A 19,110-nucleotide genomic window follows, 5' to 3' on the forward strand; every position below is an offset into this window, starting at 1 on the left:
AACTGGGATGGTGCAATGAGCTAAAAAACGGTGTTGGATCTAGCCCTGATCTTTTGACTGGGTGAGAGTATTCTGCTTAATTCAGAGACTCTGTCCCTCACCACCCCTTGTTGTAAATATTTTTGTCCACCCTAAGCGTGGAAGGGTATACTCAGACATGAGTCCCTTGCTCATTGCACCATCAGGATTCAAGCAAGCCGGGCCGAAGACGGCTGTAATGCCAGAAAGGGCCGAAGACGGCTGTAATGCCAGAAACCGGTCCCCGGAAGCTTGTTTCCTTCCCAGTGTAAGAATTGGCTTTTGTAGTTTGGTTTGCCCTGTTCCCATCATGCACTGGGACAGGAACAGACTAATTTGCATACAGCCAGGTTCTGAAACTGGGATGGTGCAATGAGCTAAAAAACGGTGTTGGATCTAGCCCTGATCTTTTGACTGGGTGATAGTATTCTGCTTAATTCAGAGACTCTGTCCCTCACCATGCCTTGTTGTAAATATTTTTGTCCACCCTAAGCGTGGAAGGGTATACTCAGACATGAGTCCCTTGCTCATTGCACCATCAGGATTCAAGCAAGCCGGGCCGAAGACGGCTGTAATGCCAGAAACCGGTCCCCGGAAGCTTGTTTCCTTCCCAGTGTAAGAATTGGCTTTTGTAGTTTGGTTTGCCCTGTTCCCATCATGCACTGGGACAGGAACAGACTAATTTGCATACAGCCAGGTTCTGAAACTGGGATGGTGCAATGAGCTAAAAAACGGTGTTGGATCTAGCCCTGATCTTTTGACTGGGTGAGAGTATTCTGCTTAATTCAGAGACTCTGTCCCTCACCACCCCTTGTTGTAAATATTTTTGTCCACCCTAAGCGTGGAAGGGTATATTCAGACATGAGTCCCTTGCTCATTGCACCATCAGGATTCAAGCAAGCCGGGCCGAAGACGGCTGTAATGCCAGAAACCGGTCCCCGGAAGCTTGTTTCCTTCCCAGTGTAAGAATTGGCTTTTGTAGTTTGGTTTGCCCTGTTCCCATCATGCACTGGGACAGGAACAGACTAATTTGCATACAGCCAGGTTCTGAAACTGGGATGGTGCAATGAGCTAAAAAACGGTGTTGGATCTAGCCCTGATCTTTTGACTGGGTGAGAGTATTCTGCTTAATTCAGAGACTCTGTCCCTCACCACCCCTTGTTGTAAATATTTTTGTCCACCCTAAGCGTGGAAGGGTATACTCAGACATGAGTCCCTTGCTCATTGCACCATCAGGATTCAAGCAAGCCGGGCCGAAGACGGCTGTAATGCCTGAAACCGGTCCCCGGAAGCTTGTTTCCTTCCCAGTGTAAGAATTGGCTTTTGTAGTTTGGTTTGCCCTGTTCCCATCATGCACTGGGACAGGAACAGACTAATTTGCATACAGCCAGGTTCTGAAACTGGGATGGTGCAATGAGCTAAAAAACGGTGTTGGATCTAGCCCTGATCTTTTGACTGGGTGAGAGTATTCTGCTTAATTCAGAGACTCTGTCCCTCACCACCCCTTGTTGTAAATATTTTTGTCCACCCTAAGCGTGGAAGGGTATACTCAGACATGAGTCCCTTGCTCATTGCACCATCAGGATTCAAGCAAGCCGGGCCGAAGACGGCTGTAATGCCAGAAACCGGTCCCCGGAAGCTTGTTTCCTTCCCAGTGTAAGAATTGGCTTTTGTAGTTTGGTGTGCCCTGTTCCCATCATGCACTGGGACAGGAACAGACTAATTTGCATACAGCCAGGTTCTGAAACTGGGATGGTGCAATGAGCTAAAAAACGGTGTTGGATCTAGCCCTGATCTTTTGACTGGGTGAGAGTATTCTGCTTAATTCAGAGACTCTGTCCCTCACCACCCCTTGTTGTAAATATTTTTGTCCACCCTAAGCGTGGAAGGGTATACTCAGACATGAGTCCCTTGCTCATTGCACCATCAGGATTCAAGCAAGCCAGGCCGAAGACGGCTGTAATGCCAGAAACCGGTCCCCGGAAGCTTGTTTCCTTCCCAGTGTAAGAATTGGCTTTTGTAGTTTGGTTTGCCCTGTTCCCATCATGCACTGGGACAGGAACAGACTAATTTGCATACAGCCAGGTTCTGAAACTGGGATGGTGCAATGAGCTAAAAAACGGTGTTGGATCTAGCCCTGATCTTTTGACTGGGTGAGAGTATTCTGCTTAATTCAGAGACTCTGTCCCTCACCACCCCTTGTTGTAAATATTTTTGTCCACCCTAAGCGTGGAAGGGTATACTCAGACATGAGTCCCTTGCTCATTGCACCATCAGGATTCAAGCAAGCCGGGCCGAAGACGGCTGTAATGCCAGAAACCGGTCCCCGGAAGCTTGTTTCCTTCCCAGTGTAAGAATTGGCTTTTGTAGTTTGGTTTGCCCTGTTCCCATCATGCACTGGGACAGGAACAGACTAATTTGCATACAGCCAGGTTCTGAAACTGGGATGGTGCAATGAGCTAAAAAACGGTGTTGGATCTAGCCCTGATCTTTTGACTGGGTGAGAGTATTCTGCTTAATTCAGAGACTCTGTCCCTCACCACCCCTTGTTGTAAATATTTTTGTCCACCCAGAGGCATGCTGCCTGCTACACAGAGAGTAATTGAGGTATGGAAGGGGGCCAATAGGCAAATGGGATGTGGCAGGAGACTTACAAGGGCAACATCACTATGGGAAGGCAGGAGACCAGAATAGCCGGGCTGTGGGACTTCAGGAAGTGGGACATGTTGGAAATTTCCACGCTGGGCAATATAATGCAAGGTGGCAATCTAATCCCCTTTTCGGCGCTGCAATCGAATATCCACTGACACATACACAAAAATACAAATACCTCCAACTTCAGCACGCCTGGAGAGCGCAGAAAGTAGACACAATTATGGTGCCGGGAAACCTTTTTTAGGTAGCTGTGCGCCTTACAAATCCTAAATAATAATAATAATAATAATAATAATAATAATTGAAATCCCGGAATATGCGCCATTGGAGGTCAGGCTACTACAGGAGGAAAATCAAACAATTATCACTCCACTCAACCAAATAAGTGGAAAATTATATATCCATTCAATATTTTACTCAAAAAAGGTAGTAAATATTAAAATGTAAAGCAAATATTGGAGTATTTTAACAAATAATTCCTAAAGTGATAGACAGTATTGTCTAATGATTGTTGCAAGGTTCCATCACCTTGAGGTCCTTAGTAGTCCAAACTAACCACCACATTTTGAATAAACATATGCTTTCTTTCACCTATTTCTACTGCCTGTTAACCACATTTGGCCTTCCTTCACCACCCATTGTAGTTAAAAACTTAGAGCCCAATTTACAAACAGCATTTGGTAGTTCATAAAATAGTACTGCAGTATTTAGTTACTAAAAAATGCAGTTCACAAACTTCTGGGTGTAAACCTTTCCTAATTTTTCTATAAGGAGATCCTCACACATGTAAGAGTCCTATTAGTAGTAAATGTGGAAGGGACCGGGGGAGTGTCTGGGAAAAGGGGAATACTTATTACTAAATAGGAGGAGTTTAGGTCGAGTAAGGACAGATGTAAGGAATGATATGGAGGGGTTTAGGGAATGACTGACACCCACCCATAAAAGAGTAAGCCCATTGCTATTCACAAATGGCACTTCTAAAGTTACTATAGCCAAAAAGCACCCACAAAAGTAGTAAATGTACTCCAGCTCAACCCTGGACTAAGACCAGCACCACCTATGACGAACTACCGGTACTGCAACTACCTTCCATAGAAAATAATTGAGGCAGGGACGTAAAACGGAACCAAAATGAAATAATTTTAAATGAATTTATATTGTCTTTTTAAATATATATATATTTTAAATTAATGTTAAATATATAAATGAAAAATCGGATTTTAAGGTAAAATATTTTGATAAACGTTTTAATAAATGTAAAAATAAATGTAATTAAAAAGAACAAATATAAAATAATTTGATACATAACATTTTGTAATGTTAATGCATGACAAGTAAATATAAATACTTTACTTTAGGAGGCTTATTAAGAAACCTTACAAAAATACATTGTAATATAGTTAAATGAATTAACTATTAAAAATGTATTGGTAGAGCTGTAGCATTTTCCTTTATTTTGTTCCACATTTACAATAAGTGAATAAATAACGTAAAATAGATTTATATGTTTATTTCAATATCTATTAAATATTTTTATAGTTTTTTTTTCCGTTAAGTTTAATAAACTGTGAAAATATTCCCTATATTTTTCCACATGGTGATCTATGCCCAGGTGGCAAATAACTCTACCTACATATGAAAGGTTTTTAGCTTTAACTTTCCACTATTAACTTACATTTTGAATTAAATAAATAATTAATTCAAATATAATAAATTGACATTCGTTTTTTCAAATTTATTAATAAAGCGCACCCAAGGTAGAACATTTGTATTTATTTATTATCCATTAAAAATTTGTTATTTATTGAATTAATTTAAATTAATATGTTTCTAAAATACATTTATAATTTTCCATTAGAAAGAGGTTTAAAAAAATATTTCATCATAAAATGTTTTTGTGTATATAGTTTTTTTAACATATATATATATATATATATATATATATATATATATATATATATTAAACCAAAATAAAGAAATTAATTTTAACAGTATTTGCTGAGAGGTTATATTTCATGTTCCAGCCTCCACCTGTGGTGCAGAACTAACCCCAGATCTGAGCTGCTACTGTTTTGGGTCCTTTTTATCTGTAATAACTTAACGCTCGTAAAGTTTCCCCACCCCCTATTTCAAATGGTGGAGGCAGTTAAGTCTACATTTTGTAGTATATTTGTACTTGTAAATGGTGAATAGCCAAAAGAAGTACATTTATTACAAAGTATAAGATGTACATTTACATGTGGATTTACTCATGTGTAAATTTATTTTTGTGAATAAGCCCCATTGAATCAATAACTATAAATAGGGCTCCTGGTTTTATGGTATTTTGTTTTAACATTTTCATCTGTATTCATCCATATTTATTTTTGGGCCATTTTATCTGTATTTATCCATATTTATTTTGTCATTTGCATATATTGTTCCATATTTATTCATCTGATAGACGCACACTCATACTTTGATATCTGTCGTGTTTTAGCTATTTAACCTGTCAAATATTCCACAACAATACATCCACAATACTAGCATTATACTACAAATGTATCTTGACACATGCAGTTTACGACGTAAACAACGAAAGTTATATAAGCAATTTGTGGATAACGGTAGGTGCTGATGGACATTTACCTAAATTTCATTCGAACCTCACTCCGCGTCAGGATAGGAGACGATGGGGAAAAAATAAAAGCATGTGAGCAGGTAGAAATAAGAGTAGTCTGCAGGGAAAAGAGAATGCAAATTTGATCCCATGTGTTAGAGTAAGTGAGCTCTAGGAAATTGCAGCAATGTGGAAGATAAGCAGGAGCGCAGTTAGACCGGATAGCCTTAGGGTGGTCTTTCCCAACTTTTCTGCCTCCCTCCATTTTTCTGTGCTTGATTTGGCAGCTTTTGGACTCTGCAGACACCTCTCTAGTCTGACACCTGTGTTCAGAACTGACGCATCGCCTTCACTGCGTGGGAAAGAGCGACGCATTCTGTGCCTGCAAGCCTAGACATCAAAACATCTTGCAGTTTGTGACCAGGAAAGGTAATTTATTCACTGGTGCCTGCATGTATTCTGTAGCCAACCAGTGTCCGATTGCAGTTGGCCTGAACTTTGACTTTTCCCCAGTTCAACGTGACCTAAAGAAACCTTTTTTGCGCTACTTGCGCCCAAGAAGTAGAACTCTTTTCATTCTTTAAAAATTCATATCTCAACTTCTGCATGTTGGAATTTTGTTGTTTTGGTCTTGTTGTATTTATAAAGTCATAATCTATGTTGTGGAGTCTTTTGTGGTGTTTTCACTGTTTTACTGTATTATTTATTGTGCAAATACTTTACACATTCCTTCTAAGTTAAGCCTGCCTGCACTGTGCCAAGCTACCAGAGGGTGAGCATTGGATAATTTAGGTTGTGTTTGTGACTCAACCTTACTGGGTTTGTGGTCCCTACTTGAACAGGGTGCGTCAACCAGAAGAACCAGGACACGTATACTTTCGCTCCAGGCCTGTTTTACATTGGCCCTTATTATGGAGGCCCACGGCTGTGTTTTATGATTCTCTATGATTTGGGAGGACACTGTACCCCATCTCCACTGTGAATGTGACACTCCACCATATTTTTTGCCCTGACGAAGTTCATCTCTTGAACGAAACGCGTTGGCTGATGTTCCGTGTTTGTACAACTTTAAATAAAGGATGATACCAATGAAGAAACTGATCTTGCTTCTTTATTGAACGTTACTGCATTCTGGTAGTGCACCACTCCATTCAATTCCAGGGTGCATATCTCTGCCAACTAGAGACCCAATCAATCAATTAGATAACTTTATTTACATTTAGTAAATGCATAGAAGTACAAACAATTATTACAGTACGAATTGATTGAGGAATAATTCAAAACAGTCAAAAATTCATTTGATAAATTTTCCTTTTAAAATATCTAAGTTTACATGAACTCACATTTCTGGAACTAGCAGCTATACATTATAAACAAATATTTACAGTAATCAATTTACAATGGTTTCACCGTCACGTAGGCATTACCTTATTCATTGACAGTTTCTAAATAGCGTGTTTAAAATCTACCAGCAATTCAATTAAAAGAAATTTTAAAAGTTGACAACGGTTAATAAAAATAATCACATAAAACGACACCCTTATCTGTAGATCTTCTCCTAGTCCGGAGGACTGAGTATAAAAAATTTGCTAACATGAAACAAATATAGGGGGTTTCCAATTAACAAATAACTGTAAGAGCTGAGAAATAAGAGTATAGGCTCAGTTTTTTCATCAGAAGGAGGATGTACTGTTTCCTTTCCGTCTTATAAAAGCCACAAAAGAATAGAATATGTGACATTGTTTGGGTAGACAGGCCATCACAGGGACAGTGTTAAGTTGTTTAATGAATGTTCAAGAGCTGAGTATCCTGCCATGAGGGGAAAAAAGTTTTACTTCCTCCTTATTAATAGATATCGGTGCATATTGTTAGTCACAAAGGAAAGATATGAATCATGACCCGTGCTCACTCTGGGCAGCATGTGGTAGTATATAACTGTGACTTTGCTTTGACTTCGTTGCCGTCTTTCTAGCTCACATTTGGTAATAAAGGCCTCTTTTAGCTTATTCTTAGCAAAAGACATGCAATCACTGGGTGATGTGTACAAGAAAGCCAAACCCAGATCTGTAAAAGACTTCCTATACAAGCCAGGGAATACTACTGGCGCTGTCAAGTTCCATCTTTAACTATAGTTTGGTTCAGCTCAACCGAGTCTCTTTTTCATATCCGCAACCATGAAAGGAGCGAGCCGGTTTGAGTACATCAGTAACGAACGGGAGACCTTGTTCATTGTGTGGGATCAGATTTGAACAGCCTGGATTAACTGAAAACAGCTTTTTAACAAACTTATCTTCCACTTTCTGCAAAGCACCCACTACCGCTGTGCCCCTGATTTCTGCGCCATAGGTGGCTATGGCAACAGATTTTGCCTGGTATATTTCTACTATTTCCCACATATTTTTTTGTCCAATTTTGAGGCGAATTTCCACAGGGCACTATGCTTTTTTGCAACATGTTTATTCTATTTGCAACCATGGTGGACCAGTTTAATTTCGCTCAAAGAAGAGGCCTAGGTACATAGTTAATATAAAAGTTTTCAATCTGTTAGCCAATAAACCCAATTCAGCCATAAAAGATTAATAGGAGTTATTCAGGCGCTGTAGGGCCATATGTGTCCTGGCCATCAAGACCGCATCATCTGCGTACAAGAGAGCAGGCAGCGGTAAGCCGCCTGATGATGGAACATGCAAGCAATGTGCGGCCAAGACTTCATTACATTTGTTGACATATAGGGAAAACAGAAAGGGGGCGAGAACGCATCCCTGTCGCACCCCCTTTTCAATTTTAAATGTCTCTGTATATTACCCGTTTGCCAAATCTAACTACAGTCCCGGCCTCTTCATCGTGTTCCCTAATAAAGAGAATTATGGATATATCCACACTCATCGACTCCAAAAGAACCCATAATTTTGAATGGTCCATACAGTCGAAGGAAGGCTGCGGACAAATCCACAAAAGTCATATAAAACTGGCCCTTTTTCACACAGACATACTTTGCTGCAAGTAAGGCCAGATTAAGCCCTTCGTCGATTGTTCCCCTCCCCTTTCTGAACCCATATTGAGACTCTGCTAAATATTGTTGGTCTATGCCCACTCCTGCAGCCTATTTAAGAGAAGTCTCCCCATTAATTTGGCAGTGCTATCCAGCAGAGAAATTGGGCGATAACTTGCTGGATTCATGGAATCTCCTTTCTTATATACAGGAATGATCCCCATTTGTTTCCAGGATCCTTGATGTTCCACTATAGAAACTGCATTGAAAACTTATATAAACGTGTATAAAAAAAAAATCCAGAGGGACCCATCCATCCCTGCAGCCTTTAATGCTGGCGACTGGGACAGTGCAAGATCAATTTCCTCTATAGAAAATTCCATCCCCCGGTGAATGATCGTCAAATCATCCAGATGACTTTTAGCTCAATCCTTCTCTATGTGAAAAATGCTCTGAAAGTGAGAGAGCCAGGAGGATTCGTCTATGTTGGTGTCAAGAGAGGGCCCAACCTCTTCCTGTAGGAAGGGGACATTTACCACCCGCCAGAATGCCTTGCTGTATTTACTTCTCGATGACTCTCCCAATTTTCTCAAAGCTTCATCCTGTAATTCCTTTTTCATCACCATTCTAGCTTTCTAATAGTCAGCTCACAATGACCTTATCTGGGGCCCAATGTAGGTAAATGGCATTTACCGATTTGTAAATACCGAATTTTACCGATTCGGTATTTACAAATCGGTAAATGCTATGTAGACATTTTTACCGATTTTTTTACCGAATCAGTAACATTCGGTAATTACCGAATCTGTATTTACCGATTCGGTAATTGCCATTGATTCCTATGGGCCTTGAGGCCCATAGGAACCAATGTCAATTACCGAATCGGTAAATACCGATTCGGTAAAATTACCGAATTTACAAGGGGGACAGGGTGTCACTTTGACACCCTGCTGCACCCCTGATTCAGGCTTGTGTGCCATGTGGCACACATACATGCCCTGAGGGCATGTATGTGTGTCACATGGCACAGGTGTACATGCACAGATGTGCATGTACACAGGAATTCGTTATTTACCATGCAAGAGTATTACATGGTAAATAATGAATTCTTAGGGGCCTGTGGCACTGTTTCCAGTGCCACCCACATATAGATTTACCGATTCGGTAAATTTACCGATTCGGTATTTTATAGAATCGGTAAATTTACCGAATCTGTACAATATAGGCCCCCTACATCTCAATCACCAAATACCGGTCGGTAACGGCCGAAATCGGCCGTTACCGACCGGTATTTGGTGACCTACATCTGGCCCTAGATCTTTATTTCTGAGATTCAATTTTAAGAGCTGTGCGAAGAGCTCTAGAGGCTTTCGAACAGTTTTACTCAAACCACCTTTTCGTAGGAGTGTTTCTCATAGGTGGGCATGTAAGATTAGATTTCATAGATGTTAAGATTTTGTTAAATGATATTACTACCTGGTCATTGTCAGTGTTAGAGTCTAGACAAGCTTCAGTCTCGGGTGAGACCTCTTTTACAAATTTTGGGAGGAAGTGAGTTGGATCACTTTTCTCCCATTTAAGGGTAGATCCATTTTTCCTACTTTGTATTGGTTTTGGGGTACATAGGGATCTTGACTTAGCAGGAAAATACCAAACAAAAATTAAAACAAGGACAGCATGATCACTGAACTCTGTCAGCTTTACCTTAGAAGACTAAATGCTACTCATATTGTTGGTCTGAGTGATTATAAAATCAATTGTTGATGTGACTCCATTGCGTTGGAAAGTAGGGAGGGGTTGACCTGGCATGTGGTGACACAGATTTATTATATTTAAATCCAAGGTTAATGAAAAGCTGTTTAAAATGTTACCGTAATTTTGATGCACAAAATGGATAAGCAGCAAATCATTAAAGTCAGTTACACCACAAATACGCTGATCCGATTTAAGGCAGCAATGTATATTAAAATCCCAAGCCCAGATTAAGAAAAGAGAGCGTGGATGGTGTGATAATAAAGTTTCCAGTATTCCCCTAACTCATCTGTCACATGTGTAGGATTCTTAAAATTATTGTTATAGGAATTAATCAATAACAGGTCAACTTTCCCCGGAGTTTCAGCCAAAATAACATGAAAATTAGATGAATTATTAATGACCTTCACCTTGCCTAGGGTGGTCATGTTTCCAATAAGGGAAAGTAAGCCCCCCCTGGATCTACCAGCTATAGATGGGACTGCTGGGGTAACATAGGAACGATATCCATTTAAATACATGGGCTGTTCTAACCAAGTTTCCTGAAAACAGATAATATCTGAAGTTATGAACACTTTGTGCCTGTTTGGATTATCTTTTTTAGATTCGCTTTCTGCTATATTCCATGATAAAACCTTTATGTCACTGCTCGAATCTTGTGAGTGATACACCGTCAGTGCCGGGGAGAGTGATGAAATATCATCAATCGGTATGGGGTGAGGCTATTTATTAAATCAGGAACAGTCAACTGAGCCCACTCTACAGGCAACAGTCCAGAAGCCATTTGATTAGAGGTCAGTCAACAACAAGCCTCCATATATTCCAACGTTGAGTACCTGTTAGATAGGAGAAGCGGAGTGAGAACCACCTGTGCGTGCTTATATCCGGGTCTTGCTGGAGGATAACCCTGATTGGTGCATACTGGTATGGGCCTGTAAAAGAAACCAAGAGAAACTGCGTAGATCTGAGAATGGAAGGATGGGGCAACTGGTAAACTTCCTAATAGATCTCTCGTCAAACATTTGTTATCAAAATTTAAAATGACGCAGTCATTATTAATTGTTTTTATATCAGAGCCTATCCACTGTGTTCTTCTGGCCATTAACAAGCGGTTTTGAATCAAGTGGCCTTTTTCTGAATTTTGATTCAGCCAGTGTGGAGCCTTAGCCATCAATTGAATTGGGGATTTATTGAGATGTGGGCGCAACACCCGGCACATTTACTAAGATTTCAACAAAAGGGCAAGCAGCAGGAGGGAGATTCCTATGTTGTTGGTTTAGGCTATTTAGTACCTGAGTAGATAGTTGATTTGCCTTAACCTGTGATCTTAATGTATCTTGTAATTGCCCTGTATTCCTAGAGTCTTGTGTGGTTACCTGCGGGAGACAGCACCTAGGATCAAGAATTGCATGGTTGGGTCTACTGGAAGACATCTCGTTAACTATACCAAGGTGATCTGTCGAAATAGGGATAGGCAAAGAAATAGCCTGCACACAGCCTGGAACAATATTTTTACATTTAGAACTCAGATTATGAATTTCGCAGTTATTGTTTTTGGAGGTTGTACAAGCTTCAGATGTAACCATAGGTTCAGACAGGACGCTAAAGGTGGCTGAATTAGCTCCAGGGTCTAGAACCGCTTGTTGTACCAACTTGGTCTGAGATAAACCTTGTAAAATACAATCTATAGAATCTAAACGGGCATAAATAGGTTGCAAGAGTTGTCTAATTTTATCCAAGAGGCCAACCCAGTTTAGGGGAGGAGCAAAGTCTGTGGGTTGCTGACCATTCCAGCAAGATGAACTCAGTGGCATGGCGACCTTCTGATCTTTTTAGCTGGACATTTAGGAGGTAATGTCATGTTGCCTCTTTTACGTTTCCCATTTACAAAGTCAGGGGCGATTGGTTTCCCTCTATGTGTAGTAACAAGCACTGAACATTCTGTGAGTGATCTAGCAGCCACCAGCGGTTCTATAGGGACAGCCCCATCAGTAATATTTGCATCCCCCTGTATTGTTTGAACAAGTGAAGTAGATAATTGTCCGATCCCGAAGCCCAGCTAGAGTCTCCTTTCTGTGAGGGCAATTTCTTTCTCTAATAACGAGGTTGCTCTGGCCAAAAAGGAATCTATAGTAGTCACAGCTACCTCCTCAGTTGCTATAGACTTGTTCTTTCCCATTGTGTTTCAAGAGGTAGGGTCCATAGATGTTAGAGGAGGGCCCAGCCTCCTCCGGGCTCTGACGTTGGTGGCCCGGGCACGCCGGCGTGCGTTCCGCGCCGCAGTGCCAAGTGGGAGCTGTGGTCCCCCAAAAAAGTGCAATGTGCTACCAGCGATGACGGGCTCCTGCGCCATGGGAACCACGAGCAGCCTTTCAGCGCCTCCTTGTGCCAAATAAGGTTATGGGCGATGTCTGCTGAAGTGCCAGGTGGGGACTGTGGTCCCCCGAGAAAGTGCAACGTGCTACCAGCGATGACAGGCTCCCACACCGCGGGAGTCCCAAGTAGCCTTTGAGCGCCTCCTACCGCAAAAAAAAGGTCATGGGCGGCGCCTGCCGCAGTGCCAGGTGAGGGCTGTGATCCTCCGAGAAATTGCAACATGCTACCAGCGATGACGGGCTCCCAATTTCGAACATGTGCCTAGACCCAAAGCACAGTCCTGTGAAGAATGAAAGAGAGAGCAAAAGCGACCTTCTCATCTAGCCATCCCTGACTTGGCATAGAAGAAATTTCAATTATGCTGGCATTACTGACGTAGTTTTGGTAATTCTGCATGACAAAATGTATGCAAAACCACCAAGATTATGCCATTATACAACATTGCATGATTTCACAGAGATATTTTAGCGGAAGGGGAATTTTGTAAGGCAAGTGACATTTCAGGAATATTTATTTACCGAGCAGATTATCTTTGAGCAAAAAACTACAAATCTGCACATGAACTGTAGTGTTTTTCCATGAGTGCCAGTTACTTTTACAAGGGTGATCTAAAGATAGTGCGGTAGATTTTTTTTTTTACCTGAGAGGACTGTTGGGATAATATTTGAGTGCGAAACTACAAGTCTGAAAGCGAGGGGCAGAGTTTTGAACGCGTGCAACTGAAAATCAACTCAAAATAAGATTTTTGATTTGAATTTTTTTACAAATGCACTATTTAGGAACTTTTTTGAATGAGAGATGCATTTTGTATCATTTTATATACATTTGCATAATTACATTACAGCAGATTACCCAAGTTTTGCATACCTCTACCCTGGACCACTTCACCAGCGACTCTGGGTGTAAACTGAAGATCCACCCAAGGCATGGGGATCTTTGCGTATGTGTGCATGATACCTTCCTTCTTCTCTTCATGTGATCAGTTAGAAGAAATACCTGAAAAGAACCCTACCTTCTCTTTCCATTTCCTTCCATCCATCCCTTCATGGCATGAGCTACGAAGGTGATTGCCTGCAGACCCTTTTCCTTTATTTCTGTGTGTGAAACGTTGTAGGGAATCACAATGGGGCAGAATGATATAAATGTATCAATCACCCATCCAAAAGGGACTCCTGCTCACACTATGTACCAGCAGTATGGTAAGCACATCAGCATGTTCTTGAAAGTGTGGGTGGAGCTCACTAATGATATCAGAAAGAAGAGTTTTCTGTAAAATAAAGAAAGTCAAGCTAATTTACAAAAACGATTGAAAGATCCTAAAAATATTATAAATGCTGAACAGTGGCTGCTTGTCCTCCAGTGGCATGAGGAGACATGCTGGTAAAAGCATGAATCCTATGTGGCGAGCATGAAAACTGCACAGGAAAGTACCAAATCAGCCCCCTCAATGATAGTTAAGAACATTTGTTCCAACTGTTCTGCCTCTTCACTATCTAATTCCACAGATCATTGATCGGGAATAGAAGAAAGGAACAAATGAATCAATGCAGAAAGATTTACTGGATATATTCCCCATGCCAGCTCATCTGGCTGGGGGAAAAGCCGGAGTTGCACCTGGTAATGGAGCAGCACCAGCAGGACTGCCGGCAAATGCAGTACAAGCAGGTAACGTGCAAGTGAGCACTGCCGTGCACACGGCGGAGCGATTAAGTAGGATGCTGAATGAACTGCCAAGTAAGTACTGGTCAAGAGCACAAACGTTTTTAGTGTAGAAGAAAGAAAACCTTCACTAGTGCAAGGTGGCAGTTGAGATGCCCCCCCCCCCCCCCCCGACCAAAGTAGACGACGAGGATCCTTCTGTCAGCCATCCTTACCATGAGGGACTACTCAGTGGCTGGGGGTAAAGTTATAGCCATGTACCCTGGACCCCCTATGATTTAATGATTATAATTAAAAAAAAACATTATTTAGAAAAGGTTTTGAAGTGGATATACCACAGTGGTTGTATCTGAATCAGTAGTGCCAAGTGACTTAACAGAGAGAGTAGAGAAGTTGTAATGGCCAAGAGCAGAGCTGGAAAATTAGAGAGTTGAGTGCTACTAGATATGCATTACTGAATGTAGTACTAGAGATATGTCCTTTGGAAATGGGCTGGACGAAGATTTATAATTGCTAGCGAAAGAAATATGAGGCTCAAGCTGATTATTTAGATAGGTTCAAGGATGTTCTTGAGGGATATTGGGGCATAGCCCGACCAACAGAGGTGGCTCAGGAAGTTACAGGGACTGCTTTTGTGCAGGGCTGTTAATAAATGTTAAGAATCAGTTCACTTCTATATGTATTGGGTTGGTAATGAAGAAGGTGTTGGAATTAGTGACAGTTGCGAATCACTGTGTTGCATCACAGGAGGAAAAGCACCAAAGAGAGAAAGAAAGACAATGTGCAGTTGAAACTGATGTCCTTAAAATTACAAAACAGGCAGAGAATTATTAAAGGAGAGGGGCATAGAGAGACTCATAAGAGGGAAGGCCGAAAATGTCAAGGGGTGGACAAGATGCAAGGGAAAATGGAAGAGGTAGAGTAGAGGTCTCAGGAGTGGGGGCTCTTTTTTTGTATGTGGGCTGCTGGGGCATTGTCAACAGGATTGTCCCAGCACTGTTTCCATTGCATCAGGGACATCAGATCCATCCGGGTACCAACAAGTGGTCCCAAACCCCTACCATAAGTTTTAGGGAAGCCCGAGAGTAAAATGAATACCTTAGTACCTGTAAACCAAAAGGGCCCTTACGTTGACTGTGATCGAGCGGTAATTTCACGGTAATTTCTCAATGCAAAACCTAATTTACCTCTAGTTTCCCACTTTAAAGGTGATGGACCTTTCCCACCGTGTATCACTTTCAGGAGACCTTACATAAACATGAAATATCAAAATGCAAATAATACTTAAGCCAATAAAGAGAGTTGTGAATATTTTAAAGGGTTTTATTTTCGAGTCAAACGTTAAGTTTCTCTGACCCTTTATTAATTACTCAAATATCAATCAGGTTACAGAATTGGAAAACAGGAAAAATAGAATTAATAGAGAACATATTATAGGTTGCATACAAAGCACTCCATAAAGGAGGGAATGAGCCATCAAATGCCAATCAGAATTCTTTAAAAAGTTCAGGATAATATATTTCAAGAGCGAGTTTTGCAAGGCTAATCAATAATTAATAATTGCCAAAAAATCTCCCACAAAGAGAAATAAATGCACAAGACAAATAAATCTTTTCAAAACGAGTTTGTTAGTCAAAGCATAAATGTAGAGTTTTAGCATCTAAGTCTAAACCTGTTCCATCAGCAGCTTTCTCTGTCCTGGTCTGTGATCTGCCTTGCCAAAAATATGAGGTGCAAGGCTAGCCGTCGCCTCTCTGAAAAAATCATGAGCAAGACCCCCTCCTCCTCCCTCTGTGTCTCCTCGGACGCAATCTCCTCCAAGGCTGCACCCACGACGTTCACGTACTTAACCCATATGATGTCTGGTCATGATCTGCTCCTCTCCCCTTCTCTCTTCTAAGACTTCTAAGTCTGACACGCCCACTAAGGGTCATTATTTATACTGTAATTCTTGGCTGACTATACTAATAATGTTGCAGTGTCAGTAGAAACTCGCACTGTGATTGGTTAGCATAGGTGACATGAGGGTCTCACCATCCTGAACTCATTGCAAATACAACTCATACCGGTTTTAACAAAGGAAGCGTTAAGGCTTAATACAGTCATACGTTTCACCATAAATAATTATACAAATATTGTAACATTTAGGTGGGAAAATGTATCAGTCCGTTTCCTTCTCGCTTTCACATCGCACACAGGGATGACACTCTACCACAAACACTGGTACATTGGCACGAGGACAGGAGTGTACAGTTCATTGTGGCCTTGACCCATGTGTCTTCACTTGAGGCAGTTGGCAGTTAATGCAGCTGGCACAATCTTATGCGCATGTGTCTCTCATTCAGGACACTGCTAACAATTCTCAGCCAGGCTGGATTCTTAGGCATCCATTTTATTTTGGGCCATAAAACAAAACAAACACAAAAGAATATTAATTTATTAAATAAAACCCATTATGTTTACATCCCCCATACTAGTACCCTGTATTAGTTATTACCTAGCTAAAGCTATTTGTTTAAAGCAGATGTTCTATTATTTGTGCACAACATGCAAAAAAGTGCAATGTACAACATAGCATAAACATGCACCAGTGCAAATTTTCAAAGTGCAAACAGTTAATACATACTCATAGAAACATGCTCTAATGTTTTAGATTGCAAAAAAAAACAGTTGATGGACAGAATGTAGAACAATGTCATACATTCACCCCAGTACAAGGATCTGGGCCTAAATCCATCGTGTTTTTGCACTCCACACCACCCTGGGTTAGACACTGGCTATATGCAAATCAGCTCTGACCCTGTGCCTCATGGGAACAGTCCAGTCCGAACTACCAAGCTATGTCTTTCCCAGACCGGAATCAAGCATCCAAGGACCGGTTTCTGGCTATCAGCCTTCATCAGCCTGGATAGCTTGACTCCACCCCAGTACAGGCCCAGATCCTTGTACTGGGGTGAATGTATGACATTGTTCTACATTCTGTCAATCAACTGTGTTTTTTGCAATTTTCACCCCGAGTGGGCTGGGTATGCTCAGACGTGAGTCCCAGTCTCTCCACACCACTGGAGTCAAGCTATCCAGGCTGATGAAGGCTGATAGCCAGAAACCGGTCCTTGGATGCTTGATTCCGGTCTGGGAAAGACATGGCTTGAAGTTCGGACTGGACTGTTCCCATGAGGCACAGGGTCAGAGCTGATTTGCATATAGCCAGTGTCTAACCCAGGGTGGTGTGGAGTGCAAACAAACGATGGATTTAGGCTCAGATCCTTGTACTGGGGTGAATGTATGACATTGCTCTACATTCTGTCCATCAACTGTGTTTTTTGCAATTTTCACCCCGAGTGGGCTGGGTATGCTCAGACGTGAGTCCCAGGCTCTCCACACCACTGGAGTCAAGCTATCCAGGCTGATGAAGGCTGATAGCCAGAAACCGGTCCTTGGATGCTTGATTCCGGTCTGGAAAAGACATGGCTTGGTAGTTCGGACTGAACTGTTCCCATGAGGCACAGGGTCAGAGCTGATTTGCATATAGCCAGTGTCTAACCCAGGGTGGTGTGGAGTGCAAAAAAACAATGGATTTAGGCCCAGATCATTGTACTGTGGTGAATGTATGACATTGTTCTACATCTGTCCATCAACTGTGTTTTTTGCAATTTCACCCCGAGTGGGCTGGGTATGCTCAGACGTGAGTCCCAGGCTCTCCACACCACTGGAGTCAAGCTATCCAGGCTGATGAAGGCTGATGGCCAGAAACCGGTCCTTGGATGCTTGATTCCGGTCTGGGAAAGACATGGCTTGGTAGTTCGGACTGGACTGTTCCCATGAGGCACAGGGTCAGAGCTGATTTGCATATAGCCAGTGTCTAACCCAGGGTGGTGTGGAGTGCAAAAAAACGATGGATTTAGGCCCAGATCCTTGTACTGGGGTGAATGTATGACATTGTTCTACATTCTGTCCATCAACTGTGTTTTTTGCAATTTTCACCCCGAGTGGGCTGGGTATGCTCAGACGTGAGTCCCAGGCTCTCCACACCACTGGAGTCAAGCTATCCAGGCTGATGAAGGCTGATAGCCAGAAACCGGTCCTTGGATGCTTGATTCCGGTCTGGGAAAGACATGGCTTGGTAGTTCGGACTGGACTGTTCCCATGAGGCACAGGGTCAGAGCTGATTTGCATATAGCCAGTGTCTAACCCAGGGTGGTGTGGAGTGCAAAAAAACGATGGATTTAGGCCCAGATCCTTGTACTGGGGTGAATGTATGACATTGTTCTACATTCTGTCCATCAACTGTGTTTTTTGCAATTTTCACCCCGAGTGGGCTGGGTATGCTCAGACGTGAGTCCCAGGCTCTCCACACCACTGTAGTCAAGCTATCCAGGCTGATGAAGGCTGATAGCCAGAAACCGGTCCTTGGATGCTTGATTCCGGTCTGGGAAAGGCATGGCTTGGTAGTTCGGACTGGACTGTTCCCATGAGGCACAGGGTCAGAGCTGATTTGCATATAGCCAGTGTCTAACCCAGGGTGGTGTGGAGTGCAAAAAAACGATGGATTTAGGCCCAGATCCTTGTACTGGGGTGAATGTATGACATTGTTCTACATTCTGTCCATCAACTGTGTTTTTTGCAATTTTCACCCCGAGTGGGCTGGGTATGCTCAGACGTGAGTCCCAGGCTCTCCACACCACTGGAGTCAAGCTATCCAGGCTGATGAAGGCTGATAGCCAGAAACCGGTCCTTGGATGCTTGATTCCGGTCTGGGAAGGACATGGCTTGGTAGTTCGGACTGGACTGTTCTCATGAGGCACAGGGTCAGAGCTTATTTGCATATAGACAGTGTCTAACCCAGGGTGGTGTGGAGTGCAAAAAAATGATGGATTTAGGCCCAGATCCTTGTACTGGGGTGAATGTATGACATTGTTCTACATTCTGTCCATCAACTGTGTTTTTTGCAATTTTCACCCCGAGTGGGCTGGGTATGCTCAGACGTGAGTCCCAGGCTCTCCACACCACTGGAGTCAAGCTATCCAGGCTGATGAAGGCTGATAGCCAGAAACCGGTC

The sequence above is a fragment of the Lissotriton helveticus genome, chromosome 1_1, assembly GCF_964261635.1.
Source record: "Lissotriton helveticus chromosome 1_1, aLisHel1.1, whole genome shotgun sequence".
NCBI classification, from domain to species: Eukaryota; Metazoa; Chordata; class Amphibia; order Caudata; family Salamandridae; genus Lissotriton; species Lissotriton helveticus.